This window comes from Dermacentor albipictus, chromosome 8 (genome assembly GCF_038994185.2).
Source record: "Dermacentor albipictus isolate Rhodes 1998 colony chromosome 8, USDA_Dalb.pri_finalv2, whole genome shotgun sequence".
NCBI classification, from domain to species: domain Eukaryota; kingdom Metazoa; phylum Arthropoda; class Arachnida; order Ixodida; family Ixodidae; genus Dermacentor; species Dermacentor albipictus.
The window spans coordinates 57,840,797-57,857,665 of record NC_091828.1 but is presented as its reverse complement, the minus strand read 5'-3'; the positions used below and the strand labels follow the sequence as shown (position 1 = coordinate 57,857,665).

The window sequence follows — 16,869 nt, the reverse complement described above, 5'->3', positions numbered from 1 at the left end:
GCTAGACGTACGTGGTATAAACAGCTCAGTTATATTAATTAATGGAAACACGCGAACGTTTTCCCGAAGTGGGAGCGAGGATGCTCGCCCTACTGCGATACTTTTCCATTTGCTTCCTTTGATTAGAAAGCAAGCAAAATAATTCAAAGGAAACGAGCTAAATTATCTCACTAGGGCAAGCACCCCCTTTCAATAAAGTTTATCACCACCACCTCCTCGCACCCTGCGGGTAAACCGGATGTGCACTCCTGTGTCTGATAATCCCTTATGAAAATTAGTGTTGAATTTTAGTAGATATTCCATTGCCGTCCTATTGCTCAATCAACAAAATTTTTGTTGAAATATTATTGTCCCACTATTGCAGATTTGTTGACCAGCATTGAAAAGTGGCCACCGTGAAACCATTGTAATTTCATTTACCAGTGATTGCCTTGACTTTCTATGGAATTCCCATGGACGAACAATTGTATTTCCATGAAATGTAATGTGGAATACAACATTAAGTTTATGGATTGTAAAGTGGAATGCAACAATAAGTTTATGGATTTTCAAATGGAATGCAACAATAAGTTTATGGATTTTCAAGTGGAATGCAACATTAAGTTTATGGATTGTAAAGTGGAATGCAATATTAAATTTATGGAATGTAAGGTGCAATGCAACATGAAATTAACTAATGTTGATATTCGCCATTGAGGCATGGCTTGGCCTCGGGACATCTTCAAGGTGCATTTTCTAGCTTTCCATTGCAAGGCCTCTTTCCCTGTGGTGTTATGAAAAGAAACAAATTCGTGATTAACAAAAAGCATGTGAATCATTCCTTTTATACAATAGCCCACAAATTTATTGAGCTTCAGGCTTTTTCATTTCTCTTGCCAGTACTGAGGAGATGATGTTCTTTATGTAGGAGAGGCTGGCAGAGGGAAACTTGGAGCATGTGTAGTCTGGAAAAGAAATACAGCATAAGATTACCGATGCATACAGGATTTTCTAGCTGTCTAATAAAATAATAACAAATTGAAGCCTTATGCTATGTTTAAGTGCAGGCCACACTGCTAGTGTCAGTCATAAAACATCATCACAGAGTAATTTAGCTACGTTGTGTACTTTGAGCTAGGGTCTGCAGTTATCAAGTGTGCACCACAATATTGTAAAGAGCAGAGGCAGAATGAAGATAAACATCTCAGTACTGGCACCAAGCTCTTTGGCATGCATAAAGAACAGGTCAGTGTGTCAGCACCTATTCATTGGAATTTTATATAATTCATTTGCACGTACAGGTAATCCTCTATAACGAAGCCAGTAAAACCAGCACTTTACTTCGTTGTATAAAGATTTCGTTGAATGAAAATTTGACCTTTTATAAATTCATTTATCCTCACAGCAAATTTCTCTTACCCAAAAGGGTGCGTAAACCTTATCAAATTATCGGGCAATCAGAAAAAATGAATTTCAATGACAAAAACAGTTGAAGCTTCACCCAAAAGTGGAAGCAATGATAGCAACACTAAAGTATCACAGCTATATGAAGGCTAATAAGCGTTGACATACAGCCTTGTTGCTAAGACACACTTATGTGTCCCCGAAATGGTCCGGACAAATTTTGTAGGCACGTGGGGCACAGCTACAGTAAAACATTCGCACAACAATCTGTGTAAAGCATCTTACATTAGAGGGACTCCGAAATGATTTTGATGATTCTGTACATACTGAGCCATTAGAGGATAGGTCCTTCTGATCATTATTTGACAATGTAAGTGCTCCGGTTAAAGCACATAATTTATTATAAGATTTCAAAAATTTACATTGCTGCCGATCACAGCACCACACCACTCGGCTGAATTTTCAGCCGCATCTAACCATTTGATGTAAACTGTCCTAATGATGCTGGTAGGGCAAGCTATCCGACTGGCCGCCCAGCGCGCTTCATCAATAATTTTTTAACTTTATGGTGAACCAATGTTGTTCTTAATAGTTGGAATGTTAGTTAATTTGTTTCTATAAAAAGAAAGTTACAGAAAGAGAATGCACAAGAAAAATTTGTCACTACACTTCTGGCGCACAGCAAGTGTCGTCTGCTTGTGTTGCAACGTGCTCCATTTTTACGAGAGCTCCGCAGTCATTGTCGGTCTCAGTCCTTTCGCAAGAAACACGATTCGCCTTTGTTACGTTGAAGGCTGAAAACGTAGTAACTGGCAATGTCAAGCTGCGACACCATGTCCCTCTGCAAGGCAGCAGACGAGCGAAGTGGCTGCAGTGCATCGGACTGTCGATATTGAATCGGCGCCAGGATTTGCACGTTTGCAGCCGTCACTTTACACCGGAGGATTACTAAAAACCACAATAGTGTTTCGCGAGTCCGGTATTTGTGTAAATGCAAGCACAAGGAGACAGGGCCTGGCCGTTTGACTGTGCCGTTTCACAGGATGAGCAGAAGCGCAAACTGCACGGCGCAGCCACCTGATGGCACAGAGCTTGACCAAAAACAGTAACAGTAACAAAGTGTATTCTTCCTTGCTGCTGGTGTAAATATTTTGCACGAGCGTTATCGTTAACATGTTTTTGTAAATGCTTAAATTGTTTTACGCCGAGACAGAGCAATATTAGCTCGTTGTTTGGCTGGTTAAGCTCTGCGCCAACAGGTGGCTAGACCGTGCAGACCAATCAGTCCACTCAGCTGTGGTTACCGGAATGCCAGACACATTCGGCGTTGCGACAGACTGCTCAGAATGCACTCTGCTTCGATAGCTCTCGCTTGGGGTCGACTGCCAAGCAACTGGTGGAGAGGTTGGAGAGGCTTCGCGCACTCGGTCCTAGAGAACTGGAAGTAGACGGCACGACGTGCCATCCCGACGCAGAGCCAGTGAAGGCGGAGATTAGCCCTGATCACCTGGCAAACGAGTTGAGTAGAAAACGCATGGCTACGGAGGAGGGTAACTTGTAATCGTCAGTGGCTCTCTTAATACGCAAGGCTTCACACAAATTGTGGTGTGAATGATTAACTTTAGCTGTATCCTACGCGTCTACAAAATTTGTCCGAACTGTTTCAGGGGCCCTTTAAGAGAACTTTAGCCAATTACAAGTTACCCACCTCCATAGCCATGCTTTTTCTCCAACTCATTCGCCAGGCTAAGCTCCGCCTTCACTGGCTCTGCATCGTGATGGGACATCCTGTCATCTCCTTCTAGTTGTCTTGAGCCAGCGCACCAAGACTCTCAAACTTCTCCGCCAGCTGACTGGCAGTCGATCCCAAGCGAGCTGTCGAAGCAGCATGTGTTGCGAGCATTCTGTCGCAATGCCAAGCGTGTCTGGCTTTCTGTTAACCACAGGCAAGATTTGGAGATTTTGATGGATAGGTGGAGGCGTACACTAAATCCTCTCCATGCTACTATTGCTGTGATAAGGAGCTTTTAGCCTAGACATCCGTGAGTGGCCTGATCGCTCTGTACGGTCCAGCTACCTGGTGGTGCCGAGCTTGACCAGTCAAACTAAAAGCTAATATTGCTGTGCTGGCACATATCTCTTGCTAAGTAACGCACGAGGAGATGCGAATTTTTAAAATAATGTTCCAAGACTGGAATTTGGAGTTGTACCACTAGGACTGACGTACATACCAATCGCAGCTCGGATACGAATAGGGTCCAAGGCCTCCTTGAATGGCTGGTTTAAGTGCAAGTTGCTCTTCTCACCCAGGAGCGGTTCGTCCCGTAGCTCCTCAGGGGTGAGTACATTCCACAAAAGAGCCCTGGCAAATTTGCCAAGGCCACTTTCGCATGCTCAGCATAGCTTCTCTAGGGTGCCTTGTTCAACACTCACACCGGCCCCAATGTCCACCTGGGAACATGAAAAAAAAATATCATGTGGGAGCTGTATAGCCCATAACCTTTTGCAGAGTAAGATTCAGAATTTGCTGGCAATGACATACCTAACAAAAAATTAAATTATGCTGTTTTACATGCCATAACCACGATCTGATTATGAGGCACACTGTAGTGTGGGACTCCTGAATAATCTGGACCACCTGGGGTTTTTAACGTGCATCTGTATCTAAGTACACTGGCGCTTTTCCATTTTGTCTTTATTGAAATGCAGCCGCTGTGGCCGGGATTCGATCCCGCGACCTCATGCTTAGCAACCCAACAGCATAGCCACTAAGCAACCACAGCGGGTGACACATCTAGGAACAAATAGCTAAGTTTAAAGGAGAGAAACAATGCGGTAACCTGCAGCAGTTACTGACATGACTTACAGCAGCAAGTTGTTTTTCATCGACTATCATTTTGCTTTATCATTTCTACACTTAAATAAAATAATACAGATAACTTCCTTTATGCTTTATTTGGCTTATTATCTGTTGGTTTCACATGATTATGTTTAACAAAATTGGGCCCCTCAGTTCCCTTTGTCTTTAATTTCATAATGAGGGTCTTGAATCAGGCAGGTTTGATGTCTTCAAATAGCATACATGAGTTTATTGGTCAGCTGCCTGCTCATAAAGTTCACATATGCGTCACCATTGGCCAAAAGGATGGTCCACATCCAATGGATTGGCATGAATACAACTGGCTAACACACCCACGGTTACACATAAACAAAATACCCAAGAATCTAGAAGTTGGAACAGTTGCCGCGGTAACGCAATTTGTAGTGAAGATGTTGTGGGTTCGGCTCCCACCGGAGGCAAGTTTGGTTGTTCTGGCACTTTCATATCCATTCATGATATCTACACACAGCATAAAGGCACAGGAAAAGCTCAAGTGCATACTACTCTGATAAGCACCATAGCCCTCAATATCAGGTGACACTTTTTTGTCATGTAACACCAAAGTGACCTCCATCAAGTGAAATTGTACAAGCTCATGACAGTAAAGTTACTTTCTGGTGATGGTGTAAGTTATCAGTGGCTTAAAAGGATTTGAACGCAAGCTCACTGTTATGAATTCATCGAAGAAAACACGGATGAGAAAGGGAGACAGGACGAGTGCTTTTTGGCAATAGTAAGTACAGGTTCAGACATGGATGCTACACAGCACACATTATATTAGGACTATAAATGACGTTTCTAGCCAGAAACATAAATGCATAATTACAGTGAAGACAGTGACAAGTTTCCTCAGGCATCAACCCTAGTGTGTGCTTTCACAGACAAAATTGATATGAAAAATGCGGCCTATCAATGGGAGGTCACCCTGCTTACTACCTTTTTAAATAAACAGCAATTTCTGATGATGCATTGCTATACCAATGTGCATATTCCTGCCTTTGACTTGAAGAGACTTGGAGCTTGCAGAGAACAAGTTTAAGGATAGTGCGAAAAATTCATTTTTCTGACAGTACCATTTCATGCATTTATGTTAGCTAGCTAAGACAGAGGATATGATGATATATGCACCTTTGGGCAAGCAACAAAAGGTCCAACTGTTTGTTTGGCTTGATTTACAAACTTGCCAAGTGCCGTTTTAGGTCGTTTTGACTAATTTGGGTGCTTCTGCAAAATAAATTGGTTACGAAATTATGAAAGCAATCACTTATGGTTCTTTAGTATATCACAACAGACAGGTGCTTTTGGATTGCGCCACAGTCAAAATGCAGCCACTGAGCCATGGCAGCATGTGAAATGAAACTGGAAGTGGATAAATACACAAGTTACGCAGAATGAAAAAGCGATCACTCGCCACTTTGTTTATCTCATTGTGCTTCTGCTGTCCTTTTCCAAGTTTTTGTGCTAGCAGATGCATGCACATTTTATTTCTTTTCTCTCGTCCTTTGATCTCTTGTTATATATTGAGCCTGTAGTACTAAACACGAGCGTTACTGTGCCATAAGGGTAGTGCAAACTGATTTTATGTCGATTCCTTCAGTACTGGGGTGGTTACGAGCCTCTTCAGTCAAGCAGAGCTGCTAGATTACGTGTATTTAGTAGCATGTCGCTGTCTACTAACGGCCGGCTCATCATACTTAAACAATACTGGGCAGCTCATTCCCACCAACTTACTCGTTTGATATTTACGGGAATCTGCAATTATTATTATTATTTTATTTAGTGCATTCTGCCCAATTCTAACTAGACTGGCACAAGTAGTCGGGTAGCAAATACGTCGGTATCAATGCACTGCCCAATGCTGTGTAAGGGCACCAAGCAGGAAATTAGCAGACAGTGACATGCTGGTAAACACAAGTAATCTAGCAGCCCTGCTTGACTGAAGAGGCTCATAACCACCCTAGCAATGAAGCAATTACCTTAAAATCAGTTTAGACTAACCTCTATTTATTGGCACAGGAGCGCTCGTATCCATGCATTCCGTCTTTGGCGCCAAGAGGCTTCCTGAAGTGAGAAGATGTATTGTACATTTTGAGATCGGTGGAATAGCACTTCAATATCCTTTTTTCTCCCTTTAAGCAAAAAATTATTCTAACAAAGCTTTCTCAGTTTAATAACAACAGAATGAGCTATCACAAGAGGCAGTGTTTGCATATTTTTTTTCAATTCATTGTTAAATTAGCACACCCTATCAGCTTTCTTGAGTGGTCGTCACATGTGTACACTATTGTGCCATATTCCGTCCAAGCATTTTTTTTTTCAGCATTGTACAGGTCCTGACCATTTGCCTGATGCAAAATTTAAGCTTTTACTGGAAAAAATCCTAAATACAGGCCATTTTACTGCCTTTCAATGGCCTATAAAAATGTTAGAAATGGCTGATAATCGACGAATGCATTATGGTGTAAAACTTCTTTCTCTTCATTTACCTGAAAAATTTTGTTGTTCTTTCATAGGAAAGGAAGAGTGTTCTTACCAGCGCCTTTTATGACATAGTTTGGCACTTTGTGACCATGTTCACATGGTAATAACGGAAGCAAAAACCTTTCCTTTGAAAAACATGTTTCATGAAATTAACTTCTTTCTTATTTTGAAGGGTCTTCAACTTTTTCAAAAGCAATGGCAAGTGGTCAAGCACCAAGGTTAGGACAGCTGCTGACTGTATAATGTTGTGGCAACATATGTTTAAAGGCTTTTTACCATAAATGTAATCGTGTTTTTCTGCCATCCGCTTCATATGTTCCACTTCATCTTTTAATTCCCGATTTTCTTCTTGAAGTGCCTTTACCTGAACAGTACCGGTGCTGCATGGGTTGATATCTGAAATAAAAGAAAGCATCTATTTTTTTAAAGACATACAAGAACAATTGGTTTAGCCGTATCACGCGCACGAAAATTATCTGTGGGCAGTGCACTTTCACAGACTGTCATCGAAGTTATCAACATAATGCCTTCTTACAAACACGCCTTAATTCAATATTGCCAATGGTAGTTGACAAACTATAAAAGCACTATTAAATCAGGCCTCTGGCAATACCAGTTATTCGGTTGCTTGATTCCCAACTTATTCAAAGATTAAAACTGGACAACCAGTGATCAGTCAGCCTGCATGGTTGTTTGATGAATAACATTCGAATGTTCAGATGTCCCGATATTTTTGTTTACTCCACACCGTTAAACGGTTTCAATGGAAACCTTATTTAAAAATATATAAACACAGACAATGATCCCTTTAGAATAAAAACAGGAACAGCGCAACACAGGGCGAGCGAGTAAAGAGCACAGCACAGAGCGCTGTCCTGTACTCCATGATGTGCTGTCCCTGTCTTTATTCTAAACATGAACCAACCAGCCCCACTGAACACAATGCTAACAATGATCACTTGCTTCATCATCATCAGCCTGGCTACGCCCACTGTGGGGAAAACGCCTCTCCCATATTTCTCCAACTACCCCGGTCATGTGCTAATTGTGGCCATGTTGTCCCTGCGAACTTCTTACTCTCATCCGCCCACCTAACTTTCTCCTGCTCCCTGCTACGCTTCCTTTCTATTTGAATCCAGTCCATAACCCTTAATGACCATCAGTTATCTTCCCGCCTCATTACATGCCCTGGCCAGGCCCATTTCTTTCTTGATTTCAACTAAGATGTAATTAACTTGTGCTTGTTCCCTCACCCAACTTGCTCTCTTATCCCCCTTAATGTTACACCCATCATTCTTCTTTCCATAGCTCGTTGCATCGTCCTCAATTTAAAGAGAACCCTTTTCATAAGCCTCCAGGTTTCTGTCCCGTAGATGGGTACTGGTAAGACACAGCTGTTACACACTTTTCTCTTGAGGGATAATGGCAACCTGCTGTTCACGATCTGAAAATGCCTGCCAAACGCACCCCAGCCCATTCTTATTCTTCTGATTGTTTCAGTCTCATGATCCGGATCCCCGGTCACTACCTGCCCCAAGTAGTTGTATTCCCTTACCACTTCCAGTACCTCGCTGCTTATCGTAAACTACTGTTCTCTTCCGAGACTGTTAAGCATTAGTTTTCTGCAGATTAATTTTTAGACCCACCCTTCTGCTTTGCCTGTCCAGGTCAGTGAGCATACATTGCAATTGGTCCCCCGAGTTCCTAAGCAAGGCAATATCATCAGCGATTCGCAAGTTACTAAGCTATTCTCCATTAACTCTTATCCCCAATTCTTATGCTGTGTCAAGTCCTGTACATTTGTGAGCCAATTTTTATTTGTATTTACTTATACAGAAAGAAGTGGCGAGCATGGCCAGTACTTTGTAGCGATACCTTTTCTCGATGCCAATGCCTTTCAGTGCTTTTCGCATTTATGAGTGGCCTCTTTTAAAGCTCCGCCCGATACACAGCCTCGCTTGACCACTCACTAAAGCGAAGAGCACTGAAAGGCATTGTTATCGGGAAAAGGCATGGAGGAAGGAGAGCGTAGGAGAGGCGCCGGCCAACACAGACGTGTTGGAGGTAGTGTGACGGAAGTCGCATGCTGTTTTTCGCAATGCAGCACTGGTAATGGTGCCCCAAATGAAAACCTTGCCATAGCAACCACGCCCTTTAAGCTCTCGCTGCTGTGCTAGGCCTCTGAAAAGTGAAATAAGCTTGTTCGACCCGCGTCTTTCTCGCAGCACATTATGTTCGCAAGACAAGCTGACTTTGAAGCGAGGTGTGTAAGCTTGAAAGATGTTTTGGGTCTGTGAGTGCAAGTGTCAGCAACAGACATGCTCAAGTATTTGCGGTGCAGGTCTTTGTCATCTTCAACATGCCCCAGATGGGCACAGGATCGCGTCTGCTTCACTAAAACTGATCAAGAAGTTTCACAGGCATTGTTCTGATGCGCATCAGCAGCACACACTTCTGGCAGGTCATAGCAATGCAAGTTCAAAGCTCGTGCCTAACTGTTCTGGCGAGCTGATTGGAGGCACAAAGGGAGATGGCACACCAACATGGCTGCATTTCCGGCTTCAAAAATGTGGGGTGCGAGACCGGGCTAGTTGGTATTCCATGGTGAAGTAACTAGTGCAAGAGTGGACACTAAAAGGCGACAAGGACAGGCGCTTGTCCTTGTCATCTTTTTAGTGTCTCATTGTCTCATGTCCACCCTTGCGCTAGTCACTTCTTCAAAAATGTGACGTCAAGCCCTCCTACTTTGTTTATTTCCTCCATGGGAAAAGGCATTGCTACAAAAACCGGCCCATGCTTGTCTTGACTAAGTAAGTCTGGTTAAGTACCAACCTAGTTTACATAATGAGCTTATTCGAAGCTAGTGATAAATGAGGGTTAGTTATTAAATTTACAAACAACTTTTTTGGTAATAGTGTAATGAACAGCCAGCTATCTCCCTCCTGTACTATATATACAGCTTGTCCCACATAGCTTGAGCCAAAGTTTTAAAAATGAAAGGCACTCCGGATGCAAGTTGAACCAAATTCATAATGTTGGCACTGTTCTAAAGTTACTCAGGCTGTTTTTTTTATTTTCCCCTTAACTAACGGATTATTTATGTTTATTTATTCAACTTTTTAAGTATTGTCTGCAGACCCCAAGTGTGAGATGCAAAGTTGTAGAGCATTTACAGAAACCTCTCAATAAATTGTTTCCAACACGGTATATTTCACATGGCCCCTTTTTCCGCGTTCCAAAGAAAGCCCACAACATATGAAAAAATACCACGTGGCGGGGCACTTGTGCACTGTTATTGTGCTGCTCTGATGCGTGCGATGGATGAACAGTGTCGGCTGCAGTGAGACTGGCCCGCAAGAGGGTGTTATGCATGGTGTAGGTATCCGGGCATGCGGCTGTTATTGCAGGACGGTTGCCAAAGCGATAAAGCATCTAAGGCCACAAAAGAGAAACGATGAAAGCAGCATTTTGATTCTGCTTGAAAGAAGGAAAGGGCGAAGTGCGTGGGAATGATGGAAAGCAATTACTGCTGCTGGAATTTTGCCTTTGTACACAAATGACCTTGTAAAAGTTTTCAAATTGAACGATGATGCTACAACTTTAACCTTAGGGCTCGAATAACAGCGGATAAGTCGGATGCGGACAAAACTAACTAATGGTAAAAAAACTTTGGCTATATTCAAGGAAGATTACACATGTATTCTTCAGACAACTCTTTCCATACTGGCCCCGTCTGCTCTCCTTCTCGCACTTACTGTCTACCAGACTTTTTTTTTATCTCGCACCCCACGGATGCACATCACTTTGTGGTCGCAGTATCGGGTGGCCGCGTCTGGCTTCACACTTGTGCACCGTCACCAGCGTGTCAGTCCCCGAGAGAGTGCGCCCACAGGCTGTTCCAGTTTACCGGATGTAGATCATACCTTATGTACCTCGTCTGAACCAATTCCAGCGAACTGCAATGTTGGGGGTGAGGACTTACGGAGTCGCCATCTGTCAGAAGCTCCTCCCTTGCGTAGTATGAGATCACGCGGCGCGCTCCTCATAGGTTTCGCTTACAGCGCTAAAAAAAAAAACACCACGTGGCGGCCCTCCTCAACATTTATGTAAGTACTCTCACAACGAGGGAAGTTTTTGACTGTCGATATAATAATCTTGGGCAAACTGAAAGCACAGAATTGTTTACAGACGCTATCTCTTTGCCGAATACATATGTACAGTGAGCGCCACTGCACGCGGTCGCCAGGATGGAGTCTCCCTAATTGCGTGAAAGGTAGGCAAATGCTGCGAATAAACTATGCGAAATATGTTCTTATAGTGGGCTGTCTGTGTGACCAAATGGGGCATAACAGAATGAAGCCTCAATGCAGCGATCGCACGGGTTCGCAGCGACCGACTGCACGTCTGCATGCATGTCTGTGAACAATGCTTTGCTTTCGCTGTGAGCGCGTTTTCGCACCGTGCCGTGAGCTTTAGGCTGCAGCATATGAGCATTTTACAGTACAATGGCAATCTTTGTTGCATGGACGCTATCACAACTGTTCAAAAATAATTTTGTGATAGAGATTTCGACACCTACGGTGACTGTGATGTGGCATCGCAACGATTAAATCTTTTTTTGTCTTCTGAATTCTTGGACGTTCCAATATTATTTCTCAAGTTGCATCGCACTGTATGCTTATCGGTCTTCTCAGCGTGCGATTTCCCTGTGCTTCTTCGTCGTAATCCAGTGCAATAATTCATAACACAAACGTGACCACATGCCATGCCTTTTTTTTTAATGTGCTTCTTGCCGCTCCCTTTCCGTTCCAGTGAACTTGCCAGTATCTTGCGTCAACAAGTTCATAGACCAAAACCGTCATGGCATTAGCTAGGCAGTGGGCGCGGGCAAGCGTCTCGGTGTGCGTTTTCTGCTACTCACCGAACATCGCGCAGTCCTGACACCATAGCAGAAATCTTCCTCGCACCTGTTTGCTGCATACCGGAGTTGTAGGTGATGGCTGTCTGCCACTTTTAAGTTTCGCGAGTCAAGCTTCATGTGGCTCTTTGTTCTGTGGCTACGTGTGAATAAGGCTGACACCAGGCTCCACTGCGTACGTCCGGCACAACGGCACCGAGCAGCAGCCTACCATGCTGCACGCTTCCAAAGGCAGCCACTACCTATTAGAGTACTTTCAAATGTTGTCAAGCGGTAAAGCCTCACCACTTAATCAGAACTGTAGCACAGGTGGCACTTTAAACTTTCATTTTCAGCTCGCTTCGGTGCTTCCAATGCAGCCGATGCGGCCACTGTGTCCACGTGACCTCTCATATGTCACGTCACGCCGATGGTGGCATGAGCTTTTCCAGTGGTGGAGCTCGCCCCCAATATCCAGAGCTCCTCAGGCACACATATCCCTGCGTGTTCTCTACAGCAACGCTATTCAGCTGTGACCAACGTTGAGCAGCGGATATGGCTTACTCCAATGAGGAAAGGGAGGATATGGTTTTGGCTCTAGGTGCGTCAAGTGGACATAGAAGGCGTGCACTTTAGCTATTTCCACACTGGCATCCAGGTAAGCATCTGAGCTCAATGATGATTGTGCATGCATATGAAATGCTGAGACAGACTGGGACTTTTACGAAGAAGCAACATAAATCTTCAATCCTGGACGAGGACGTGGAGATAGATACTCTGTCAGTTTTCTTCAGACCCACATGCAAGTGCTCGTAGTGTGGGTGCTGAAGCTGGAGTGCCACATTCTTCAATGTGAAGAGTACTTAAGAAGAGGCAGCCTCATCCATACCACATGCAGCTGCACCAGATGTTGGAGCCCCGCTATTTCAAAAATCGAAAGCACTTTGCAAACTGGATTATAATCAAGGTGGAAGATTATCTTCCGCCGGGCTTTGCCAACAAAACATTGTGGACTGATGAAGCTACCTTCTCATGTAATGGCCACGTGGACATCCACAACACTCACTATTGGAGCAACGAAACTCCTCACTGGGTTTTGAAGACATTACCAATATCAGCGGTCGGTTAACGTGTAGTGTGGAATTTACGGTGGCACTATCATTGGCCCCCTGTTTTTTAATAACATGCTTACAGGCGCAACATATGAATGACATCCTTGATGGGGCGCCTGAGGATTTTCTTTGCCGAGTTCCATTGGCTAGGATCAAGGATATTTGGTATCAGCATGATGGTGCTCATGCACACGGCAGCAGCAAAGCTTGCAAATGGCTGCATGAATTATTCCCGCAGCAGTGTATTGGACAGCATGGGCTCATTGCTTGGCCAGCATGGTCGCCAGATTTAACTCCCTTGCTTTCTTTCTCTGGGGCTACATCAAGGATCAAGTATACCGGACACCAACTACAACATCAGAGAACCTAAAAGAAAAAGTAAGACAAGTTTGCAACTCCATCCCTGATACCATGATCAAGAACGGCTTGGAAAATGTGCCTATGAGATGGTGACCTCTTCGAACACGCATTATAATCGAAAGGCACTTTTTGGATTGAAGGTCACTGCAAAATCATTCCGGCCCTAACGCCGCCTCCCCGCCCAACCCCATTACACTCCATCGGCAGGCCGCCAGCTCGTGTCCATTTCAAGAATAAAACGAAATAAAGCTATCTTCTTGTTCTCTTTCGTCTCCTTAGATGCTTTATCGCTTCGGCACCGCTCAGCCAGCAGCATGCATTTGTGCCGTCATGCGATAAAAGCCGCACGCCCAGATACCTACACCAGACGTAACGCCCTGTCACGGGCCAGTCTCGCTGCAGCCGACGTCTTCATCCATCGCACGCTTGAGAGCAAGCAACACAATAACAGTGCACCATTGCCCCGTCACATGGTATTTTTTTATATTTCGCAGGCTTTCTTTGGAATGCGGAAGAAAGGAGCACGTGAGATATATCGTGTGAGTGTGTGTCCTTTTTTTGGGGGGGGGACTTCGACAAAGCATTTGATAACGTTCCTCATGAACGCCCGTTTCTAAAACTTTCATGCGTTAATTCTTTTGCTTTTGAATTGATTTGTGACTTTCTAACTAACCGCAAGCAATTCGTGCGCGCCAATAAACAGTCTTCTGCCTACCTTCCTGTCAGCTTGGGCGTGCCTCAGGGCACGATCCTAGGCCCACTATTATTCCTAATATATATCAATGATTTACCGAGTGATATTTCTTCTAACATCACACTTTTTGCAGACGACTGCATGCTACATATATCGTCCAATTAACAACCTGTCTGACATTCACTCCCTTCGGTCTGACTTTCAACGGATCGAAATCTGGTGCAACGAGTCGCTCATGTCACTAAACACAAATAAAACATCACTATCTTTTCATTGCCAGCAATATTACTCATCACTGAATTATTTGATCTATAACTTCGCAATTTCATGTGTAAGTGCGTACAAGTACGTAGGTGTTCATTTGTCATCACATTTAACACGGTCCTTTCATACAATGCACACTACTAATGAAGCTAACCGCGTTCTTGGTTGCTTACATCGTAACCTTTATCTACCACATCCTTCTGTCCTACTTCTCGCCTATCACACAATAACCAGACCAAACTGGAATACACATGCACTGTTTGGGACCCTCACCAAAGTAACCCTAATAAAATGCTAAAATTTGTACAGAACCATGCAGCCAGATTCATTTTCTCAGAATGCTCATACCATTCTAGTCTCACCGAACTAAAATCTCGTGCAAACCTTGGAAGTCTTTCAGCACGCCGCAGAATAGCACGTCTGTGCCTATTGTTCAAGTTTTATCAAACGTCACCTTGTACTCCTGCCATCAAGTCAGCACCAATCACGAAACAGCTGTATACCCACCATCTGCTCGAACCACTGTGAATCTTTCTTCATTTTTTGTCAAAACATTGCAAGATTTGAATTACCTTCCCTCTGACGTTGCGCTCCTCTCCAGTAGCACCGACTTCAATACAGTAATAAAAAAAATTGTATATAACACTTAATGCATTTGTAAATAGCCCACCCCTCATGTAAAATCCCTTTACTGGGGCCTTTGCGATATTGTAAATAAATAAATATTACTTCTTTTTCATAAATGCGTGACCATCCACCTGTAGAAGACCGGCAGCTCGAAATACGAATGCCTTACAGTGTGAATGCCCCTGACACGCTTCGGCCTCCGCGGCCCCAACTCACGGGCCGCCCTGCTTCCAGCTTTGATCCTCCCGCACTCCTTGGGTGCCCTGGAGAAGCTGCGCCGCCTCTTTTGTTATAATATCAAGTGCTCTTCTGAAGCGTTCGTTTGCCGGTTACATGTCCCCTCCGGGAGCAGTGCTTGTAAAAAATCCTCCAATCTGTTGTCGCGACGATAAAAGCGGCCCGCGACTTTTATGCGACACCAGTCAGAACTTTGCTGAAATATCGAGCAGAATGACTGATAAGCGGGCAAGCTGGCACGAACTTGTGGCTAGGCTGTATTACATTGCGCTGCTCGGGCATACGTATGAAAAATGTCAAGGTCTAGCACACAAACTGGTCGCGTCGATCATATTCGCTATGAGATGTTTTTTTTTCCGTGTCTTAGTGATCAATTGATGGTACGTGCAACACGCTACACCGGCAACCTGGACAGCGCATAAACTTTTCTGAGACAGGTTCCGTGTAACGTGCCTTTAGTTGGGATGCATCATGTAACCACGCAAACGACAACGGACGAGGAAAGAAACACACAGGACAGGCGCGGATGTTTCATCGTCCGTTGTCGTTTTCGCGGTTACATGATGCATTCCAATATCGACCACCAACTAGCCCGCCTCTCCCTGTTAAATATGTTACTTTAGTAGGGACAGCCGTCAAAAAACACGAGATGTACTCACCGAAGGCAAGGAGTACTGCCGGGTCCGGTGGCGCTCCTTCTTTCCAACTGATGAGTTGAATACTTCTTTAATTGACCCCTGCTGCGATATGAGACGGAAGGCCACATCCGTGTCGGCCAACGCATTCACGGGATACACGTCCCACTTGTTATCGTCAACTCACTTCGCAAGGACGTGAGACATCTTACGCTCCAGCTGTCCGAGCAAACAAACGCACGTGCCGAGGCCGGAACATAAAATAAAGAACCAACTTGACGGGAGGCAACTAACAAAAATACGTACGAAATGGCGACGGAAAAATGCAAACACGACGCAAACGAAAGAGATGGTATCAGTGTTTCCTGCTCACTTTTTAGATATGGCTGTGTTTGGCTTAAGATTATTTTTTTAAAAACTCATAACAAAAGCTTGAAACAAAACTTTAATAAATGTTTGCGGCCCTGTGAGCCACACACTATTGCCTAATAATATAAAATGCATTTTCCAGACCTACCTCTCGGATACGCTGATCTAACGTTTCACTGTTGAGTCATTGAGCGTCGAGGCAGTTGACCGTCTAGCAACGCTTTAGGTTTTCTAGCCAGCGGGTGCACTACCACGTGATTGTATGACTACTCCGCTGTACTCCGCATTCGCTGTTCGCTATGTTTTACTTGGGTGTTGCGCTCTATATTTTATCGTAAAGTAGTCGTGCAAGGCCCAGCGCCGTTCACGAATAATGTCGCCGAGAAGACAATTCGGAAATTACTTATGGGACCCGTCCATCGACGTGCCCATACGCTCAAAATAGGTTCAAAAACGTTCATCAGTCGGTGCTTCGTCTGCCGCGTTGGACAGTGAACTGGGTTCTACTGATGCAAGTGAACAGAATTTCTGCGAAAACGAAGCAGACGCTGACGCAGGCCACATCGCACCATTCCCTTCAATTGACGCTGCAACTGAAGACTGTCATCCATTGGAAAGCACGCATGAAACCTTGTCTACCTCGTCGTCTGAGAGCAGCGAATCGGAATGTGACGCTGGTTGCGCTGACGTGTATCCTGACCCCGGCGAGCAGCATTTTCCGAGAGGCTGGAAGGATTACTTGGTAAGCGTTGTGGTGTCAGGCGTAATTTCCAGATATTATTTTGTTGCTGTGACGTCTTATTTTGCCCCGCTGTAACGCCTGCCGCAGGTTATCTCCTGAAGCTTATGCAGCGTAGTGACCGAGTCATATAGTGAAAATATTTACGTGATGGAATGATGTAGGGAGCGTACCGATGCGATCATTGCTC

At 44.3% G+C, this 16,869-nt stretch overlaps 1 long non-coding RNA gene across 1 annotated transcript; it reads right to left on the bottom strand.

The window, feature by feature from the left end:
* Positions 1-856: 856 nt before the first annotated feature.
* LOC139048449 (uncharacterized) lies at positions 857-15,917 on the bottom strand. The gene is made up of 4 exons (XR_011507709.1): positions 15,596-15,917; positions 7,022-7,141; positions 3,615-3,834; positions 857-944 (listed from the first exon to the last, which is right to left on the bottom strand). It is a non-coding gene; the product is annotated as an uncharacterized lncRNA (long non-coding RNA).
* Positions 15,918-16,869: the final 952 nt, after the last annotated feature.